An 18639-nucleotide genomic window follows, 5' to 3' on the forward strand; every position below is an offset into this window, starting at 1 on the left:
AAACGTCTCACAGGACGAAAGACGGGAGCTCCCAACCACGTCTGGCGATAGTGAAGCCGAGAGAGTCTGCAGAACAGCAACTCAAACCCGGCCCGCGGATAATAACAGTTAGAAGCAGATCAAAGGAAATACAAATCCATGAAATAGCATTTTGTGTTCTGTTCGTTTGCAGCAGATTATATGAAATGTCTCACAAGCAAAAAAGCAATGCCTCTCAAATTTCACAATAGGCTTTAATATAAAGCAAATTATAACAATTGTATGTGTTGTGTTTGATTGACATCTGAGGCTCATGACTCGTAATTAGTCATTATTTTAAATAGTTATATATTACCATGGTTGCATTGTTATTACTGTATATCCTAAAATGACACTCACATACTGATATAAGGTAGCCTAACCAAACAATTAATGAATGGATGCAGTTGTTATTAACACGGTAGTTGACATGTTTCGCTGTCATTGATGTCCCTGGTGTGGTCAGTGGAGTCGGTGGCATTGCGTTTACCCTCTCCTGGTCCACGTGTGTGACTGAATCTGAGACCCTGCCCCTGGCTGGCAGACCTTAGGGGCTAGGCCATGGCCAGGGGTAAATCGATTCAGATAACATTAGTGAACACAGGTTCAAAGCCCCACAGCCTTGACAACAAGATGATAGAGGCAAAGCACGCGCCACACTATGTTTTTTTATCACAAAGCAGAGGAGAGGGAGAAAAATACAAAATAAAAGAAATACAAATAGCCCTGGTAAATTTCGAACCCTGGATACCAATGATTACAGAGCGAGTGCCCTAAATATTGTGCGCTTTTCCCTTCATCCATCTTGCACACCAGGTACGCATTTTATTCTCCAAGCGAACACAAAAAGATTAAACATGATTGCTTAATAGAGAGTTTTGATACAAAAGTGAGGAATTGGAGGTCACTGTTCTCTCACTATTTATATATATATATGGGTGAATGAATTGCAGCTGATAAGAATATAAAAGGAAGCCTTGTTTATTACAGCACAAGGTCGGCCAACCATTAAAACCATGGCTCAGGGAGAATAAATAGTTATTCTGACTTAACCTGAGCCAAGCTTTCACAACACAACGGTCTGTCCCGGTGGCTGTGAGTCTCCATGGTAACCGCTGGTCAAACTGAGCTTGGTACTGCGCAGCTCTGTTTTAGTTCTCAGGAAAATAATTGAAAATAAAAATAAAGAAGAATGTATAAATCTGCTCCAAATGGGTAATGAGGCACAGTATAGGGTAGAGACAATATCACAAAGCAATCATCCACCTTCTTTGCCCTTTTCCTTTGAACACTTAACGTGCATGTACATTTTATAATTTAGCGCAAGCTGTGACCATGCACAGTGATTGGCAATACAAAACATCTCTGAACAAGTCACCTTCTGAAAACGAGCCGCTAATTACAACTGATGCGGGCTGACATTTCACATTTTGTTTATTCGCTTCACGCAAAAAGGGCTATCATTATGTTCCTCCATCCCCCTGCCCACAGCGCCATCAAGCTAAGTGTTAAATCTTGATAGGGATTGAGACGACACCCGTATAAACTGTTACCATGTGGCACGGTGACTCCCTGTATTTGATGTTAAAAACACAGCCCCATGCGTCTTGGCTCTCTCGGGAGCCGTCACCCCACAGCCGGTGGGGGAGGGACGAGAGCTGCTTCCTCCAACCACCAGCCAGACGCACGGGATCGATGGAGCGGCCCGCTCCCAGAGAAACCCAACCACCAGCGCTCCTCCAATTACTTCTGATGGGCCACATCCTCCCACCCCAATGTAGGTGTCAGGGCCAAGCAGGGCCCTGCAGAGAGGGAGGTATGTAGGGGAGGGAGGGAGCGAGGGAGGGAGGGAGGGAGCGAGAGTGAGAGAGCAAACCATGCAGAGGAGGGAGCGAGGGAGGGAGGGGGAGAGCTAGAGAGAGAGAGAGAGAGAGAGAGAGAGAGAGAGAGAGAGAGAGAGAGAGAGAGAGAGAGAGAGAGAGAGAGAAAATAATGAAGAGGAGAAAAATAAGTTTGAGCGAGTCCGGGAGACAATTGGTTTGGTAACAACTTTGCGTATCCAGTGGAAGCGTTTATGTTGAACTTTGCCAAGACAGATGTTGAACTTGGACCCAGGCGTGCATTATTAATACCAACCACTTACGAGAGAATAAAGAAGCATTTACTCTGCAACTGGCCCTTTTGAATTAATTATAAAGCCATAGTCAAAGGCATGCAGAATTGTCTTTCATGACAAACCTGGCATTTTTCTCCTCTTAAACGACAGATGCCTAAAGAATAGATACGATGGAAAAAAGGGTCCATTGTTATCAAGGGCAGGGCCTTACCCGTCATCAAAGATTCAACAGAGGACGGGCTCAGCACCCCTACAGCCATGGAAAATGTATAGCTGTAGGGGTAACTAAGCTTAATGACTGTCTTCATTCCATACTGAAATCTGGTCACAGCCTTTCACACACCCCCAGACCTCTCCGAAAGCAAGCCTTACCACTCCAACCTTCTCTACTGATTCACAAGGCTTGAGGAAATACTATTAGACAGTTAGACACAAATCATGCAACATTACAGCATACGAGGAATATCACTTTGACATTGTGCACATCGATGCATTCACAATGTCCACTGCAATGTTTAATCAATGCATTAATACTTTGGAAGTCCAATTAAATCACCTGCGGGTGTGCATGCACGTGTTATCTTCCCTTAGATCGTTTATGTTCTTGGTAAATATATATCATACCGCAAAATATCCCCGGGAATAATCCATCTTTTCAATGCTCCGACAGTGAAAACCATCCATGCTAGACGTTGGTAACAAATGCCATGGAAACCACTGAGCATGCCCAGTCGTGCTCACGCATTCCCATTTGCAGCTACAGCTACGAGGTGCAAAGGCCTGGGTGAGAGGGTTGGTACGACATCCTGTTTGTGTGTGTGTGTGTGTGAGTGTGTGTGCGTTTGTCTGCGTGCGTGTTTGTATGTGTGTGTTTGTCCGCACACCTGTGTGTGCTTGTCCGCACACCTGTGTGTGTCTATGTGTTTGTGCCTGTGTGTATGTGTGTGTGCGTGCCCGCGTATGTGTGTGTGCGTGAGAGTGTGTAGGTGAGGCATTTGGCTGGTCGCGCGCACGTGTAGGTGGTGAAGAAATGGAGTGAATGCGTCTCTCAATTGGAGATGATGGGTTGGGCCAGGTCGATCAATACATCCTAAGCCTCTTCTCCCCCCCCCCCCCCCCCCCCCCCCCAACTCCCCAGTGCCCCCCCCTCAGTCGCTGCCAGCCACCAGCCACCGCTGCTGTCTTGTATCCTCCACAGTCGGAGATGTCCCTGCAGTCTCCTAGGGACTGGCGCGGTCACGGTGCTCAGCCCGCTGCACAGCCACCAAAGTGCCGAATGCGATGTGTGTCTATAGGGCGTGTGCGCCGATGTGTGTGTCTATGTGAATCCAACTGAGTGCGTGTGCGCGTTTGGATGCGTCACTGTGAGTCGACCAGAGCGTGTGTGTGTGTGTGTGTGTGTGTGGGTGTGTGTGTTTGTGCATGTCTGTGCATGTGTGTATATGTTTATGTGTATGTTTGTGCATGTGATAATTCATTCTCTGTGGTTTGGTCCTGCTGCAGTAGTCCGTTTGAAGCGAGGGGGCAAAATGCATTGAATTATAAAAGAGTGGGCTAATTCATTGGTGAATGATTGCACTGTGTGTGGACCAAAGCAACTTCTAAGTGGGTCTCAATCCCATAGTTCAGGAGGAAGAATGTGATAGCAAGCAGCTAGGTCTCGTCTCACTCCAGAGCTGAAGGTACGTGGTACCCTCTGGCCTGGTAAAAGCAACTGGCAAATTACCTGTGTCCTATCTTTTCTCATTGCTGCCCATAAAAGAGTAGTAAAAAAGGCAATGTTTTTTTTATCTCTCTCGTTCACACTGCCTTCCTCACCAAATGCATCTCTCTCTCTCTATTTCTCTCTTTCTCATTCCCTCTCTCTCTCTCTCTCTCTCTCTCTCTCTCTCTCTCTCTCTCTCTCTCTCTCTCTCTCTCTCTCTCTCTCTCTCTCTCTCTCTCTCTCTCTCTCTCTCTCTCTCTCTCTTCTTCTCGGTCTCTCGCTCTGCACATCACAGCTCTAATCAATGGCCATATTATATTGTAAACCTGGGGCTTCTGGTTTAAAAGGGGCGCTAGTGGCACAACTGCCTAGCAATGAATTCAGCCTCCCTCTTTGTCTCTCTTTACACCAGTCTGTTAACCTTCCAGCCACTCATTTATACATTTTTACAAGTCTACCGTGAACAGAGTCAATCACCTTAAAGTGGACATTACAGACATTTACCGGAGGACAAAGACTAGGCAAAAAGAAAGGCAAAATAAGGGTATAACAGGGACATTTTAAGGAGTGGAGGGGTTTGGATTAGATTTTACTCCCATAAGCCGTGTTTTTCATAGGCTTTGCTTCCTTCAAACCTGTCGTTCTGAGCTCCCAGTCAGTGCTCTCGCTCTCGTGGATGATTCCAGACGAGGGCTGTTTTCCTTTTTTACTTGTTCATCTCTCGACAACCCCATTGAATTTAGATTAGCCTAATAACAAACCTGTGACATTGTATGCTCTCTGTGTCGCAGCTTGTCAATGGACCGTTAATGTGCCTCAACCTCCATCCCATTTTTCACGGCTGGCATCAGCTGGCCGCCCCCGCCCCCCACACCCCCCTCCACCCCCAGCCTACCCACCCCCACCCCACCTTGGAACAACATCGGGGGCCCACAGGGCGAGTGCATCCACCGGTGTGGCTGATGAGAAAACAGAGGGAGCCTCATCAATAATGGAGAGCAGTGGCTGTAGGGGGGGAGGGGAGGGTGAAGGGTCTGGTGGTGGAATGAGTGAGGAGTGCAGCGGCTGCATTCGGTCTTGGTCTTACAGCGAACTCGTCAAATGTGGTTGTCCCCCTCCCCCCCAGTCCAGCGGGCGACCGGGACAGGAAGGACACGATGAGTCTGACGTTTCAGGGAGGGGGTTGATCCTCTGTGTCTGTTGCGGCCATTTGTATTATCAACAGCTGCATCTTAACATTTGTATTACTAACAGCTGCATCCTAACATTTGTATTACTAACAGCTGCATCCTAACATTTGTATTACTAACAGCTGCATCCTAACATTTGTATCATTAACAGCTGCATCCAAACATTTGTATTATCAACAGCTCAATCCTAAAATGTAGATTGTTTACAGCGCCATCCTAAAATTTGTATTGTCGACAGCTTCCTCTTAACATTTGTATCTTCAACAGCTACATCCTAACATTTGTATTGTCAACACATCCTAACATTTCTATTATCTACAGCTGCATCCATACATTTGTGTCTATGTTTTTCATTCACATTTGAGAGTCACCGTTCAAAAAGTGGTTGCAGACAGAAATAACCTGATTCAATTCAGATATGAAGCTAACAAATTAAAAATGTCTGTCTGTCGGTCTAAATCCAAAAATATATGGACATTTACGGATAGCACAGTCCTACAAGTCACATTCCTCAAATAAAGTGCTAATCTGACAGCAGTTCATAGGCAAGCGTTAATGAAGAGCCATGGAGGCTGCTGCTACAGTGGCCGTTATGTAGCATGTCATCGTCCCCTCCCAGTTGAGCCCATGCCATCCCTCCCATTCCATTGTGTCAATGCCCTGCATTGTGTTGTGTATGAGAAGGCCCATTCTCCCTAACCTCTCCTGTTCCTGTCCCCTTTCTCTAGGAGCCAGTGCTGAGGATGTGAAACATCCACGGGACTCGGATGCGACCAGTAGCACAGCAGCCGGTGACGACAAAGTTGACCAGCTCCGACCTGCTCCGTTCGGCCGGCGAAACCCACCGGACAAAGACAGAAAAAGGAACATTTTCCAATTATAGGAGGCTTACGGGAGTAACGGCGCCGGGGTCGCCCTCAGAGGATCCGTGTGCACTGTTGCCGGGGTAGAACCTGAGTCAGACGGCGGAGCCCTCGCTTGTTAGGAGACTGGCAGAGAGACTGCTGGTGAGTACCCTATTGTTTCTTACCCTATTGTGTGTGGGGAAATGATGCATTCCACCACCAATGAGTGAGCAGGCTTAACTACCCCCCCCCCCCCTCCCTTTCATAACCCCCACTTATGCCGCAAATCACGGCCCGCCACGGACGAGATACCGGCGTTGTCTTTGATTATGAGGGGTTTTCTCTCAAAATGTAAAGGAACTATAGATACCTGTTCGTTCCCCGGTTTATTTGGAAGACAACCAAAAAGTTGTTGCATTGGTATCACAGAGTGAACCGCCGCGGCTTGGTTCTCGTTCATCCCAGTTTATTCATGCATGCATTTTAAATGTACTTGTGTACACACATGCAAAACCGGGGGCGTTATCGCCAGTTCAAAACCCAATCCACACAACGGCCGCCAGAACCACGAGTGAAAGGGCGAATGAACCAGATCAGAAGAGGGGCATGGGGGTACAGGCTCCACGCTCCCACCCCGGCAGCCCTGCCATCTCGGGCTCCCCGTCTCCCCAACGCCGGGGCTGCTGCTAGGGAGCCACCAGGAGGTAGCTGCAGATCCAGAGGAGGCAGGAGGGGCGATATAATCAGAGGGATACACACTAAGGCAGCATCCCTCTCCCCCACCACCCAACTCCCCCAACCCGATATTATCAGCCGCCAGATATTTATATGAAGGCAGAAGAACTCAGAGGAGCTTGGTGGGACGGGATGGAGGGGAGGATGGGAAGGGGGGGGGGGGGGGGGTGAAGGAGACGGAGGAGACATCTGCGAAGCTTAGAAGACAATTCGGTTTGATGTTGATGCAGGAGAAATTATCTGCAGGTGCGAAAATGAGTGTAAGGAACGATAGAGAAAACTAAAAAAATAAGAATGTGTGTGGGAGAGAGAGAGAGGATGAGAGGGAGAGAGGGGGAGATGGAGAAGGAGAGAAAGAGAGAGAGAGAGAGTAGGTGTGTGAGGGAGAAATGAGGTGAGAGAGCGATGGAGGGAGAGGGAAGAGCGAGAGAAGGGTGGGATAGATACGTTATGTGCTAAATTGCATGTAGGTTCTGTTGTCCCTTGAGTACCTAAGAATGAATTGTGATACTACACCTGCAAGCTCTGGGCCAACGGAGCCATTGCTCAGGGTGCTTTTTGCCTAATGCAAACAAAGAGCAGAGAGAGGGGAAGCAGCTTGACACACACACACCCATGAGACCTTCCGACTCTACACCTTCACTGCACTCAGGGTGGAGGAAAAACAAATAAACACCACACCATCCAACTAACAAAACTCATTCTATATACATTTAGGCATGGTAAGGTAGAAACTGATGCATTAAATCATGTAGGATAATTGAATGCATTCATTAGTATTCTTTCAATTCAATTAAAAAGTTTAGTGTCTGAAAAGAACTAGATACTTTATGATAAACATCATACTTACATACATTATAAATATGCAATATGTAAAAGATAGTCAAACATCCATATCATTACTTTCCAGTTTGCGCTATAATTAACCTTGCAACTATATTATATTGTCAACATAAAGTTGAAGTTAGACTACTTCAGTAGCACAATTAATATTTTGTATAATTAATCAGTCCACACTGTGGTTAAAGTAAATGGCATGAACTGTGTAATTTTTAATATACCCTAATTCGCTCTTTATTGATTTTATAGCGTGGGTTTAATTAGAACGGAGTAATCAACAAAATGGCTCCTCATCATAGATATGTAGACTGTAATGATTAGTGCCTGGGTAATATCAAACCTTTTATGGGGATCAGGATTAAAAGGTCCATGCACACGCAAGCACACACACGCCAACAGACACACAGATACAGACAAACACCACACTGGTACTTGCGCGCACGCGCGCGCGCACACACACACACACACACACACACACACACACACACACACACACACACACACACACACACACACACACACACACACACACACACACACACACACACACACACACACACACACACACACACACAGTGAACATGCATGTCTTCCTTCTGGCTCTCTGCATGGAGCTGTCACAAACAGAAACCCCTGGAGAGCGAGGTTGAGTTGAATTAAACTGAGAGGATGTCCTTTCCAGCACTGCAGAGGGCCACAGATGCATGTCTGTCCCCAGTGAGTTATTCACAGAGTGAACGATAGACAGACAGACAATAAGAGAGAGGGAGGTGGAGGAAGAGAGAGATAGACACTATAAGATAAACCAAAGAAACACCGGTGTTGACTATAGCTGCGAAAGATGGGGAGAGGGAGTGAGAGTGAAAGAGAGTAAGAGAGAGAGGGGGGATAGAGATAGGTAGAGACAGGAGGGTGATAGGTGCCATTGGTCGAAAGCAGCTTTAACAATGAGAGTTTTGAACATGAGAGCACTTTCTTCACCCTAACAATAAACACATGACAGTAAACCTGTAGTAATATGGGATACACAATCATATAGATAGTTATATACATATCTGTATAATTTATGATCAAATATTACATTAACAATATTATTAATACGTATATTTATATGGCACCTTTCTCGAGCGTCACAAAGTGCATCACAAAAAGCAAATAGAGGACAAAAAGCAGCGAAAAACCAACATCCAGCAAAACATAAGACATTTAACAAAAGCAAGTCTAAACAGCTCCAGAGCAAGTTTCCAAGTTTAGCAGCTACAACCTCAAATGCACAGACACTTTTTTGGAACATAATGGTTGCAGTGGCTCTGTAATGTCGACAGGCGCTGGACCATTCCAAGCTCTAAGCGTGATAACAACAATCTTGAACCGGATTCCGAGATTGATCGGAAGCCAGTGTTAGTCCATTTCCTTGGGACTTGGTCGGGAGCTTGGCAGCAGCATTGTGCGCCACTAGTTAGCAGTTCCTAGATGTCTTGCTGGGACAGGTGAAAAAGGGAATTAAAGAAATCGAGGCAGGAGAAAAATAAACACAGACATCCTACGCAGGAACAAACAATGATTTTTGATGGTTAGTATAATTGTAGTTGGACCTGACCCAAAGAATGAATTAAAACACGCTCATTAACGAGCGTGTGAACCGGTTAGGGTTTGACAGAAACTATCTTCTCCGAGCAGAAGCATATGCTAACTTTCAACGTGGATGCGGAACACCTCGATGCCCGTTATGCTCAGAGCGGTTCTCTTTAATGCTTGCTAAGACGGCGAGCAGAGAAGGATTGCAGCAGAACACGGTATTACAGTGGCGCGTGTCCTGCCCAGAGGCCAGAGAGGAGGAGGCTTGGGAAGTGTCATTTCTCTGCATTATCCCGGCTCTGGCGCTAATAACAGTATTTCCTGTTTGCCGCTACGAGAGCCGCAGTGGGTGTTGGTCTGCTGTGGTTGATCATAACATCGCCGGAGACAAGAGGGTATTTGTTGTACAGAGAATTGGAACATAAATTATTAGGCCGGCGCTTTCTCTTACCAACAAAGAATACTGCGGGGGGAAAAAAAGGAAAACAAATAGGGGAAAAATAAAGCCGACCCAACTGTAATTTCTGCTTGTGCATGGAAACTAGACATCCGTGAACATCGGCGCTAGGTTTCAGCTCAGTGATGCACGGTGGTCTTATCATTCATAATGGAGCGAATACATTTCTCCTTTTTCTTTGTGTCCCGGGGAGGAAAAAAAGGAAAAATAAATCACTGTACGCTTGTCACAGCATTTTTGTTTTGCCCTTTGTTCGCAACCAGCTTTTTTGTTCTGTAATGACAACAGCCTGCCATGTCTGGAGCTCCACAAGTTATATGTTTGCATTTGTATTTCACCGCCTCCGTGTATAAGCCCAAAAAACATTTGTGTGTCTGATTATTCCCATGGAAGGAAGAAAAAAGTGGCAATTTCAGAGATTATAATAAAACACGTCCAGCAATATCATACTGTAGATGCTGTTAAATGCAATTCTGTTTGTGCTTTGGGCTGTTTCTGTGCTGTGAAATTCATATAAATGAAGCTCAAACAATGGGTTGACCTGGAACTTCAAAATAACAGAACAGTGCGTGTGTGTGTGCGTGTGTGCATTTGAGAGGTAGCACTGACATGAGTGCATTTTATTTATCTATTTAGAGGGGATGGATTTTAGATTTAAACAGTCATTTTCCTGGGTTGCCGACATGCTTTTTGGGTCTGTCTTTAAAGAAATTATGATCATGTCTGACCAGCCCATAAAACATGTAAATCGGCCAATTGACTTCTTTCTTAATTGACACTGGGCTGGCCCAATCGCATCCTTAAACCCTCAGTGCCTTCATTCAACTCAAAAGAAAATAATCAATTTCATTAAAACTATTGACATTTGTTTCAATAACTGAATTGTTAAATAAATCCTCCTGTTGTAAATTCGGTCTATTGGCTTATCAATTTGTTTACCTCACTCTCCCTTGTAGAACCTAGCACAGATAGGTATGCTATAAAGTAAGGTCGGCTTTGTTCCTTTGTTCATAAATTTGGATTTACTAATCTGATTTTGTTTTGTTTTGCTATTCAAATCATGTTTTAAATGTGGCCAATATCAGATACCAGTGTGAACTGGTCCCAGTTCAAACTGACTTGCATGCATAAGAACAATAACAGAGGCGGCTCCACACAGCATGCAGGAGGTTAACATGGAGTCAGGATTACGTTTTAAATGATCAGTTAATGGGCAGTAGTGTTGACACGTTGTGGACGTCTTCACACTGCTGGGTATTCTTCCTACCAGCTGTATAACCTTTTTCCCACAAATCACAAAAGAAGGTTTAATTTGTTGAAACAAATGTGTTATTTTCCGGGACGGCTCAGCTCAGGAGGTAGAGCAGTTGTCTAGTAACCGAAAGTTTGCTAGTTCGATCCATCATCGAGTGTTGATGTGTCCCTGAGCAAGACACTTAACTCTTACTGCTCCTGACGAGCTAGCTGTCGCCTTGCATGGTTGCCTCTGCCGTCGGTGACTCAGTGTGTGTATTAACCGATGTAAGTTGCTTGGATAGAAGCGTCTGCTCAATGCCCTAATTGTAATTGTAATAATTTTTATTAAATACTACACTATGTCAGGTGGGATTGCTGCATGGACGACAGCGGCATTCAGATCCCCTCATTGGTCCGACTAGGTTAAGGCGGAGCTTCAAGGTAGCTTAAAGGTTTCATAAGACACACTTTCCCTGGTATGAGAGCAGCCTAAAAATAAGGTGGTTTGACGATTCTGCAACGTTTTGATCAAACTGCACCGCAGCACAAATATCACACAGGTCCTATTGTGGGTGACTGATCACCAGAAAAGGGAAACAGATCACTATTAATCCCCATCCAACCTTTCGACTTTTACCTATTTCAATAGGTTAGGGCCACTTATGCTGGCAGTGGTAACAGTGGGGTACATCATTCCATTTTGTACTACAAAGGGAAAACATTATTCTTCGTTCAGTTAGATGCTCAGTGGCCCATCTCCATATCATACACTTTGAGAGGTCCCGTTTGGCAGTTTTATTGGATTAAAGAGTTATTAAGGATTTCATATTAATGAGTTATTGACATTGACTACTGCCGCCCTCAAAGTCCCAAATATGGATCGTTTCCACTGCTACTTGCAAAAGATCCCAAGCAATAACAGAAAATCGAAGGCTTCATGTTGGTTGTAAAGTTAAACCAATGTGTGACGTCAGGGAGCCTACGTCCGCATGGTTTACCCTCTACATTATCGACTCTATTCCTTTCCTGCAGTGAGGACAGACACACAACACATAAAAAAACAAGTGAACACACCATCAAACAAACAGACAAACACCTGGTCTTATAAATGAAAGGATATCTCTGAAATGCTAATGGGTACACAAGCACACATGACATCCTGTTTGAGCAGGGACAAATAGGCTACGCTGTGATGCAACTGTTTGCAAAGTCGTTGTCGTCTGTAAATGCTGCTAAACGCTTTCTACCCAACAAATCATTTCAAACACAGCGACCTGCATGCGGAATGTGAAGAACTATTCAAGAGGGGCGTTGGTGGGGGGGGGGTTGTTCCTCCAACACATCAATTATGACAAAATGCGTCTGTAAACTAAGTATGCCGTTTGTTACACCTTAGGAAGGTTCTTAGGCCTGAGCAATCCAAACAGTCAGGAGGGAGAATAGAGTAGGGCAGCATAGTTACACACATGCATATCACTTGGTGGACTGGAAGAAAACTCCTATTCACAGAGAATCCAGGGGAAGCCACATGACCCAGATAGCTGCTTCAGGCTCCAAGACAATTTATCAGGATTTATCCATGAACCAGGTGGCAGGAGCTCAGGGTACGCAGGTAGTGTGCGCACACACACGCACGCACTCGCACACACACACACACACACAGAGTTACTGCAACATGAGATAACTAGGGCTATGCTGGTGCCCACAGAGGACCAGCGAATAATACACACACACACACACACACACCACACGCACAGACGTGAACTCATCATTACCATGCATTGGTAAGAAAACTGAAGGCTTACGAGGAACTTGAATAGCCTCAAAGCATTCTGTGCTATACAGTGGGTCCACCAGTTAACATATATATATATATATATATATATATATGTAGAGAGAAATACAGTATATATACACGCACACATTGCTGAAAAGCTAGCAGTCTCCCTCCCTTCCACTAGTTGTCTTAAAGCTATCTCCACCGTGGCTGGTGAAGATGTGCCGAGCCAGCAGCGTCCTGCCCTGCGGCCATACAAACTAAGACTTCGGTCCGGGCCAATTATACCGTCCCACTTTCTAGCCCAGCATATGCTCGTTAAGCATGCTTAACAAAGGGCAAGACAAGAAGCTTTTTAAACTGCATATGATTGCAACTCAATTTAAAACTTCATTGCGTAGTCTTAGAGCCACTGCTATTGAACCACATTCAAGCGCGCGCGCGCGCACACACACACACACACACACACACACACACACACACACACACACACACACACACCCCATCGTTCTGATCTTGGGTCTTTGTGCTTCGCTGAGGACAGATGGCATTAGCCCAAATCAGCACCAAAAACAAATCAATGCGCCTGTCTCAACTTGAGAATGAAGTCACAATCGATAGAGCGGCAATATGAAACTGCTGAAGGTTACCATACCAAGCAGAGTGTGCAGAAGGCCCATTCCTCCGCTCCCTGTCCACGCACGGATAATTATGCGAGAGGAACGCCCCCAGCTCATTAAGGGCCGATTAAAGTATTCTCTTTGAAAACACGCCTCATAATACGTTTCTATGTCAGGCTACCGTTGGTGCTGGTAATTATTACACAGTTAAAAGGTTTGTTTACATTTCAGATTCATATCACCTGGCGCGTGGCTTCGGGTATATTAAATCGTAAAGGCTCACGTGTTGACTCGAGGCACGTGTTTAGCACTGTGGTGTGTTAAGGACTCCCGGTAGGAAAATGTTCACCCCATAAAACAAATAAAGGCCCCGGCATTCTCATAAAAAAGCCCAGCGCTGCACCGACAGTAAGGCAGAGTGACCTTTATGATGTTCTGCGCTCCGGCCAGCCCTGCTAGAAATCGTTATATCAACTCAAAGGTCAAAGGACCCGGGGGGTGGGAGGGGGAGGGGTGGGGGGAGGTTAGCCGCACTTAAAATAAATATTCATTCATCAAACTTATGAGGCTCTTCTCTAAGGGGTCACATGATTCGCAGCGCTCTCATTTGCAAGCCCCAGTGGATCATGATATGGATTTACAGTTTGATTCAAGTGTTACATGCTAAGTGAATGAACAAATGTTATGCCTGGGGGGGTGTGTGTGTGGTGGTGGTGGTGGTGGGGTGGGGGGGGGCTGCGATTATGGTAATCACTGCCCTCACAGACCGTGATGTGTTGCCCGGGCGCTGGCATGCAGATGAGGTCCAATGCTGGTCTGTGATGAGGCGCTGAAACCCATTGGCCGGAGCATCAGCCACGATCACCATGTTGTGTTGATAACAGCGGCAAAAGCACACATACATTGCTTTTTGTAAGGATAATCTTTTTGGCCGTGGGGTGGGTTGTGAGCCGTGTTTCTTACAGTAAGGCAACAATCAAACAGGGACTGAACCGAGTGGTGGCTTGCGGAACAGCGCTGACAGCACAGGAGGTTTGACTCTCTCTGCTCCAGCCCGACCCCTACCATCAATAATCTCCCCCTCTAACTTTGTTGAAGCTCTGCTTCCTCCTGGCCATTCACATCTGGATTGCTTGATTGGAGCCATTCCCTCATGTAAAATGGCGTCCCCCCAGGGAGCTCATTATAAACACTGGACAGAGCCTCTTCCATCAACCCCCTTCCCACAGCAGCACAAGTCTTCAGACTTTGGTTTGTACGATACAGGAAATTCTTACCCATGTTTAATGTTTAGCACACTGCGAAAGAAAGACATAGAGTTGTCATAGACTGTGTGTGTGTGTGTGTGTGTGTGTGTGTGTGTGTGTGTGTGTGTGTGTGTGTGTGTGTGTGTGTGTGTGTGTGTGTGTGTGTGTGTGTGTGTGTGTGTGTGTGTGTGTTCAACACACGTTAAAATGGGGCGCACTCAACCTCAGGGGCTAATTGCTTTCCACCTCACACTCTACATACAGTATATGGTCCCTGTGTCAAGCTGAATGGAAATAATTCCAATAAACTTGTTTGGAATTATTCTTGAGTATGGCTATATAGCATCAGAGTTTGTCACACAACAAATGGCATTTAATTGACTTAAACCATTTTGTTTAATCCCTTTCTTGACTCATATACAGCAAAGACAGCTGACTTCTAAGGCCTACTTACAACGCTACTGTGTACTCTGGCGTACCATAAAGGCTAACATTAATGAAGCAACGTTAAAGCCCAGATTTGAACACAATTACCAAGTTGACAGTAGACCACTTAAGTCATTTGTGGCGTCCCCTGACGTTCCGATCTGTGGCAGAGTTTGTTTTTTAAGTGTGACACTCCCTGTTGAAACCAGCCTCACCACTGCGAGGGCATGGGAACTGATAGCATTTCATCATCATCAATCATTAGCATAACAGCATCTTTTTAAGCACTTATTCATGAAAATGCAATCGAAACCACTGCTGGGCATGGAGCTGAAAGAGCACTGCGCTGCACTTTACATCTGCTTTAAACCGTGTTGTAGTGGGAGCACACGCATTGGGCGTGTGGCGCTGACGCGTGCACATTGCCAGGGTCATTGAAGCGCGGGCGCCCTCAGTCGGGCCCACGCCTGGCACTCCCCCGATGCCACCCCCCTGCGTGTGGTGTTGTCTGCAGAAAGATTTAGTTTCAAAGTCACCACTGTGCTCCCCCCCACGCTCCCCTCTTCAAAGTCAGAGCGCACGGGCTGCGAGCCTGGCATCAGCAGATGCACAGTCGCTGTGTCAACAATGTTCCGGGTGTGTCATCTTACAGTACCCCCGAGCTCTTTTTAGAAAAACAAATAAATAAATGCAACGTCACAGTGTATAGTTTCGTGTCTTACATTCCTAACCTTCAGGAGACCCGACCTGAGAGTCATTGGAGAGGACCTGGAAGATGAGATGAGTGATGTCAATTTTTCATTTTTCATTTCTTTTTGATGAATTGGGATCTATTATTGACTCTCCATATCGTCGCAGGGCCTGCATAATAAGTGTCCCATTATTGGGATCGTGCTTCTAAATGTCATAGGGACATTCTTGGCATACCATTTGTGCAGCATAGTGAGTTTTTACACATGCATACTTACAAAATAGGACAATTCAATTCTGGTTAACAAAAGTTATTAGTTAGTTAGTTATAGTAAATGAAATGTGAAAATATTTTTTTACACGTAGGACCAAATGCAAAATCACATTATTATTGGTCTTGTTAATGTATTGCATTACATAAAGGAAGCTTTCACGTGTACAGGCAGTGAATGACAAATGATAAGGTAGTGGTTAATTACAAAAGCTATTAGATGAAACTCTACCACAAATTTGTTCATGTTTTTTTTCTGGCTGGTAGGTTGAAGGCTAATGACATCATGTCATCAATATGAATAACACATACAACGCGCTGAACGATTATAATTATAATTATGTAATTAAGTAAACACCACGTCCAGTCCAGAACAAATTAGCAGTTAATTCAGCTATTGTTATGTGCTATGTTTGACTTTTCAACGCATGCCCAATTTATATGTCTTGATCTAAGTATTCCGTCAGACACCCACAAATTAGTATGCTACTCAGTTGTCATGCTTATTTACAGAAAATCTCTCAGGCTAAACTAGAAGCCCTACATTTCTTCCCAGATCCCGTATGTCTAATAAGCAATGATCAGATTCATAAGGAAGTGTTCTTCCTCCACGGGGCCAAATAATTGGGGGACTTTTAGGTTAGACGCAACCAAAAGAAAAATACAGAAACAGAAAAATTGCAGCTTTTGCCCTCATTAGGAGAACTCTAAACTCAGTGGAGCTGGCTAGCAAGTCAGCCCGGCATGATAGAAATAGGCCAACAGAAAGGTCCAGAAGAGTGTTAGTCCCTAATCTCCGCTCATTATCTAAAGAATATAGGGTCACCGGTCGTCACTTTTGACCTCACGCTCTGGCATAATAAGTCTGAGTGAAAGCCTCATGTGACGCGGGCTGTGTTTGGAGCACCCATGCCCCGAACTAGCCCACCCACTGTAATAATGAGATAAATGGTGTGTGCAGCCCGTATATTTCCAGCTTCTCTGCCATTTCAAAGTCAAGGGTCTTTAATGGATGAAGTTTAATAAATTGGCAGATTAAATAAATTGAAGGATATGTTCTGACACTTACTATAAAAATTATATAATGCAACGGTGTGCGGCGCATTTCAACATAACAGCGCTCATTATAAATGCTCATTACACAATGATGCCCAATTGGCATGGGTCATAACCATGGGAATAACACCTCCCCCCTCCTTCCTCTAACCCACATAATATGTCAAAATAAATTGCATTGTTGTAATACGAGCTGGAAACAGGGGGTTATTTTTCACTTGCACTCCTTACGACTATACAGACATAGTTAATGTTATTAATAGGCTGGTTTGCGTTGACACATGATCAATGCAAAAATGTGATCCTATTTCAGAACTAGAAGCACATAATTGTTTACAGACGATATTATGCTCTGTGGAAGAGGACTTTTCTGCATATGAAGTACCTTTTAGAGACATTTACTGGCTTTGATTGAAAAAGAAGACTCTTGGATATTATAATTGCAAAACAATTATTAACGTTTCTCAAATATCAGTGGACCGTTGTCACAATATATACTAACTTGCAACGATGGCAGCGTATGGTTTTATTATGGGTAAATCTTCATTAGTTATGAGTAGTCAAAAGACACACTCCGCCTCGGCATTCGGACCTCTTCAACACCTCAACACTATTATCTCTGTCAAATGTGAACTAAACCTAATATGATCTATTTCTGTCTGACACCCGCATGAAGACCTCAATAAGATAGACATCAATACTGATCCATCGTTGCCCTGGCGGTAACCAGCGCTCAGTATTTTGGCGTGCTCCAGTGTGAGACCAATAAATTAATCTAGCCGTTTGAATGATTGGACAGACCGGGGCCAGAATGTCTCCAGAGGGGCCCCTATTCCCCCCTTGAGCGGAGGATGGAGCCTCGAAAATGAGGCCATGGAGAAGCAAGCATGGAGGAGATAGTGTCATTATTGGTCCCAGCGAAACAGGAGCTGGGAGCCCAGGGAGTGCAAAGCATTAGAGGCAGACCCGATTAAAAAAAACTGGTAACTTTACCGCCCCCCCCCCCCCCCCCCCGCCACCCACCTCGTCTGTATGCCTTTGAAGGCTCTGCAGAGAAGAGGGAGACCGAGAGACAGAGAGCTAGAGAGCACGGGAGAGAGAGAGAGATACGTTAGAAAAAAGGGATAAAGGGGAGCGTTGCATATTGCAGACATCATTGCCGCGTTGCAAAATGATGCACTGTGCAATTACTACATAAATGGCTTTATTGTACATGAGTAGAGCGGTTGTACACGGCTGATATCTTTTGGATACATGCAATACTTTTTCTCAATAATCTTCTCTTGTTTTGGTTGATTGAGATTCCCTACAACGTTTCTAACAAACGTTTCACAGTTAGGTGATATTGTGGAAGGAAACGGGAGCACTAACTGAAAATTCATTTGCTATTCCGATCCTCGTTCTATGCTGCAAGGTTAAGCGAATGTCTTTGACAAATATGTCAACCTGTCTAAAGTCTCTGTTTCAATGATATTACTTCCCAAAAGACATTAAAACCAAAAAAAACAATCATGCAGCAACTTTTTACAGATGGCTTTGCCGCTGCGCCGACGCATTAATGAGCAGCAGGTGCGCTGCTCTTTACAGCTGGTTAACCAGTGTTGACGCACAACACAGTCGTGGCTCGCCGTGGGCCATCAGCTCTACGCAGTGTGTGGCACAGGATTCTCTCTCGCTCACTCTCTCACGCAGGAGAGTTCAGGTGCTTCGGCTGCAACACTCACCAAGGCCATCTGGGTACTCTGCCATGTGTGAAGCCGGCTAGGTGGCGCGGGTAGCTCTATCCCAGCTCCGGTTTGTTTGGGTGTTAATTGGAAAAAATATACGGTCAC

The 18639-nt window shown here is 45.1% G+C and overlaps 1 protein-coding gene across 4 annotated transcripts in view; it reads left to right on the top strand.

Annotated features, from left to right (window-relative positions):
• The window catches only part of b3gat1a (beta-1,3-glucuronyltransferase 1 (glucuronosyltransferase P) a), a 61610-nt gene that overhangs the window by 27090 nt on the left and 15881 nt on the right, over positions 1 to 18639 (top strand). For all 4 annotated transcript variants that reach the window (XM_030381332.1, XM_030381335.1, XM_030381333.1 and 1 more), the window contains exon 2: positions 5758 to 6036. The gene's annotated coding sequence lies outside the window, so the exon portion shown is untranslated. The remainder of the gene's footprint in view (positions 1 to 5757; positions 6037 to 18639) is intronic.

Source organism: Gadus morhua, chromosome 16 (genome assembly GCF_902167405.1).
Source record: "Gadus morhua chromosome 16, gadMor3.0, whole genome shotgun sequence".
Lineage (NCBI taxonomy): Eukaryota > Metazoa > Chordata > Actinopteri > Gadiformes > Gadidae > Gadus > Gadus morhua.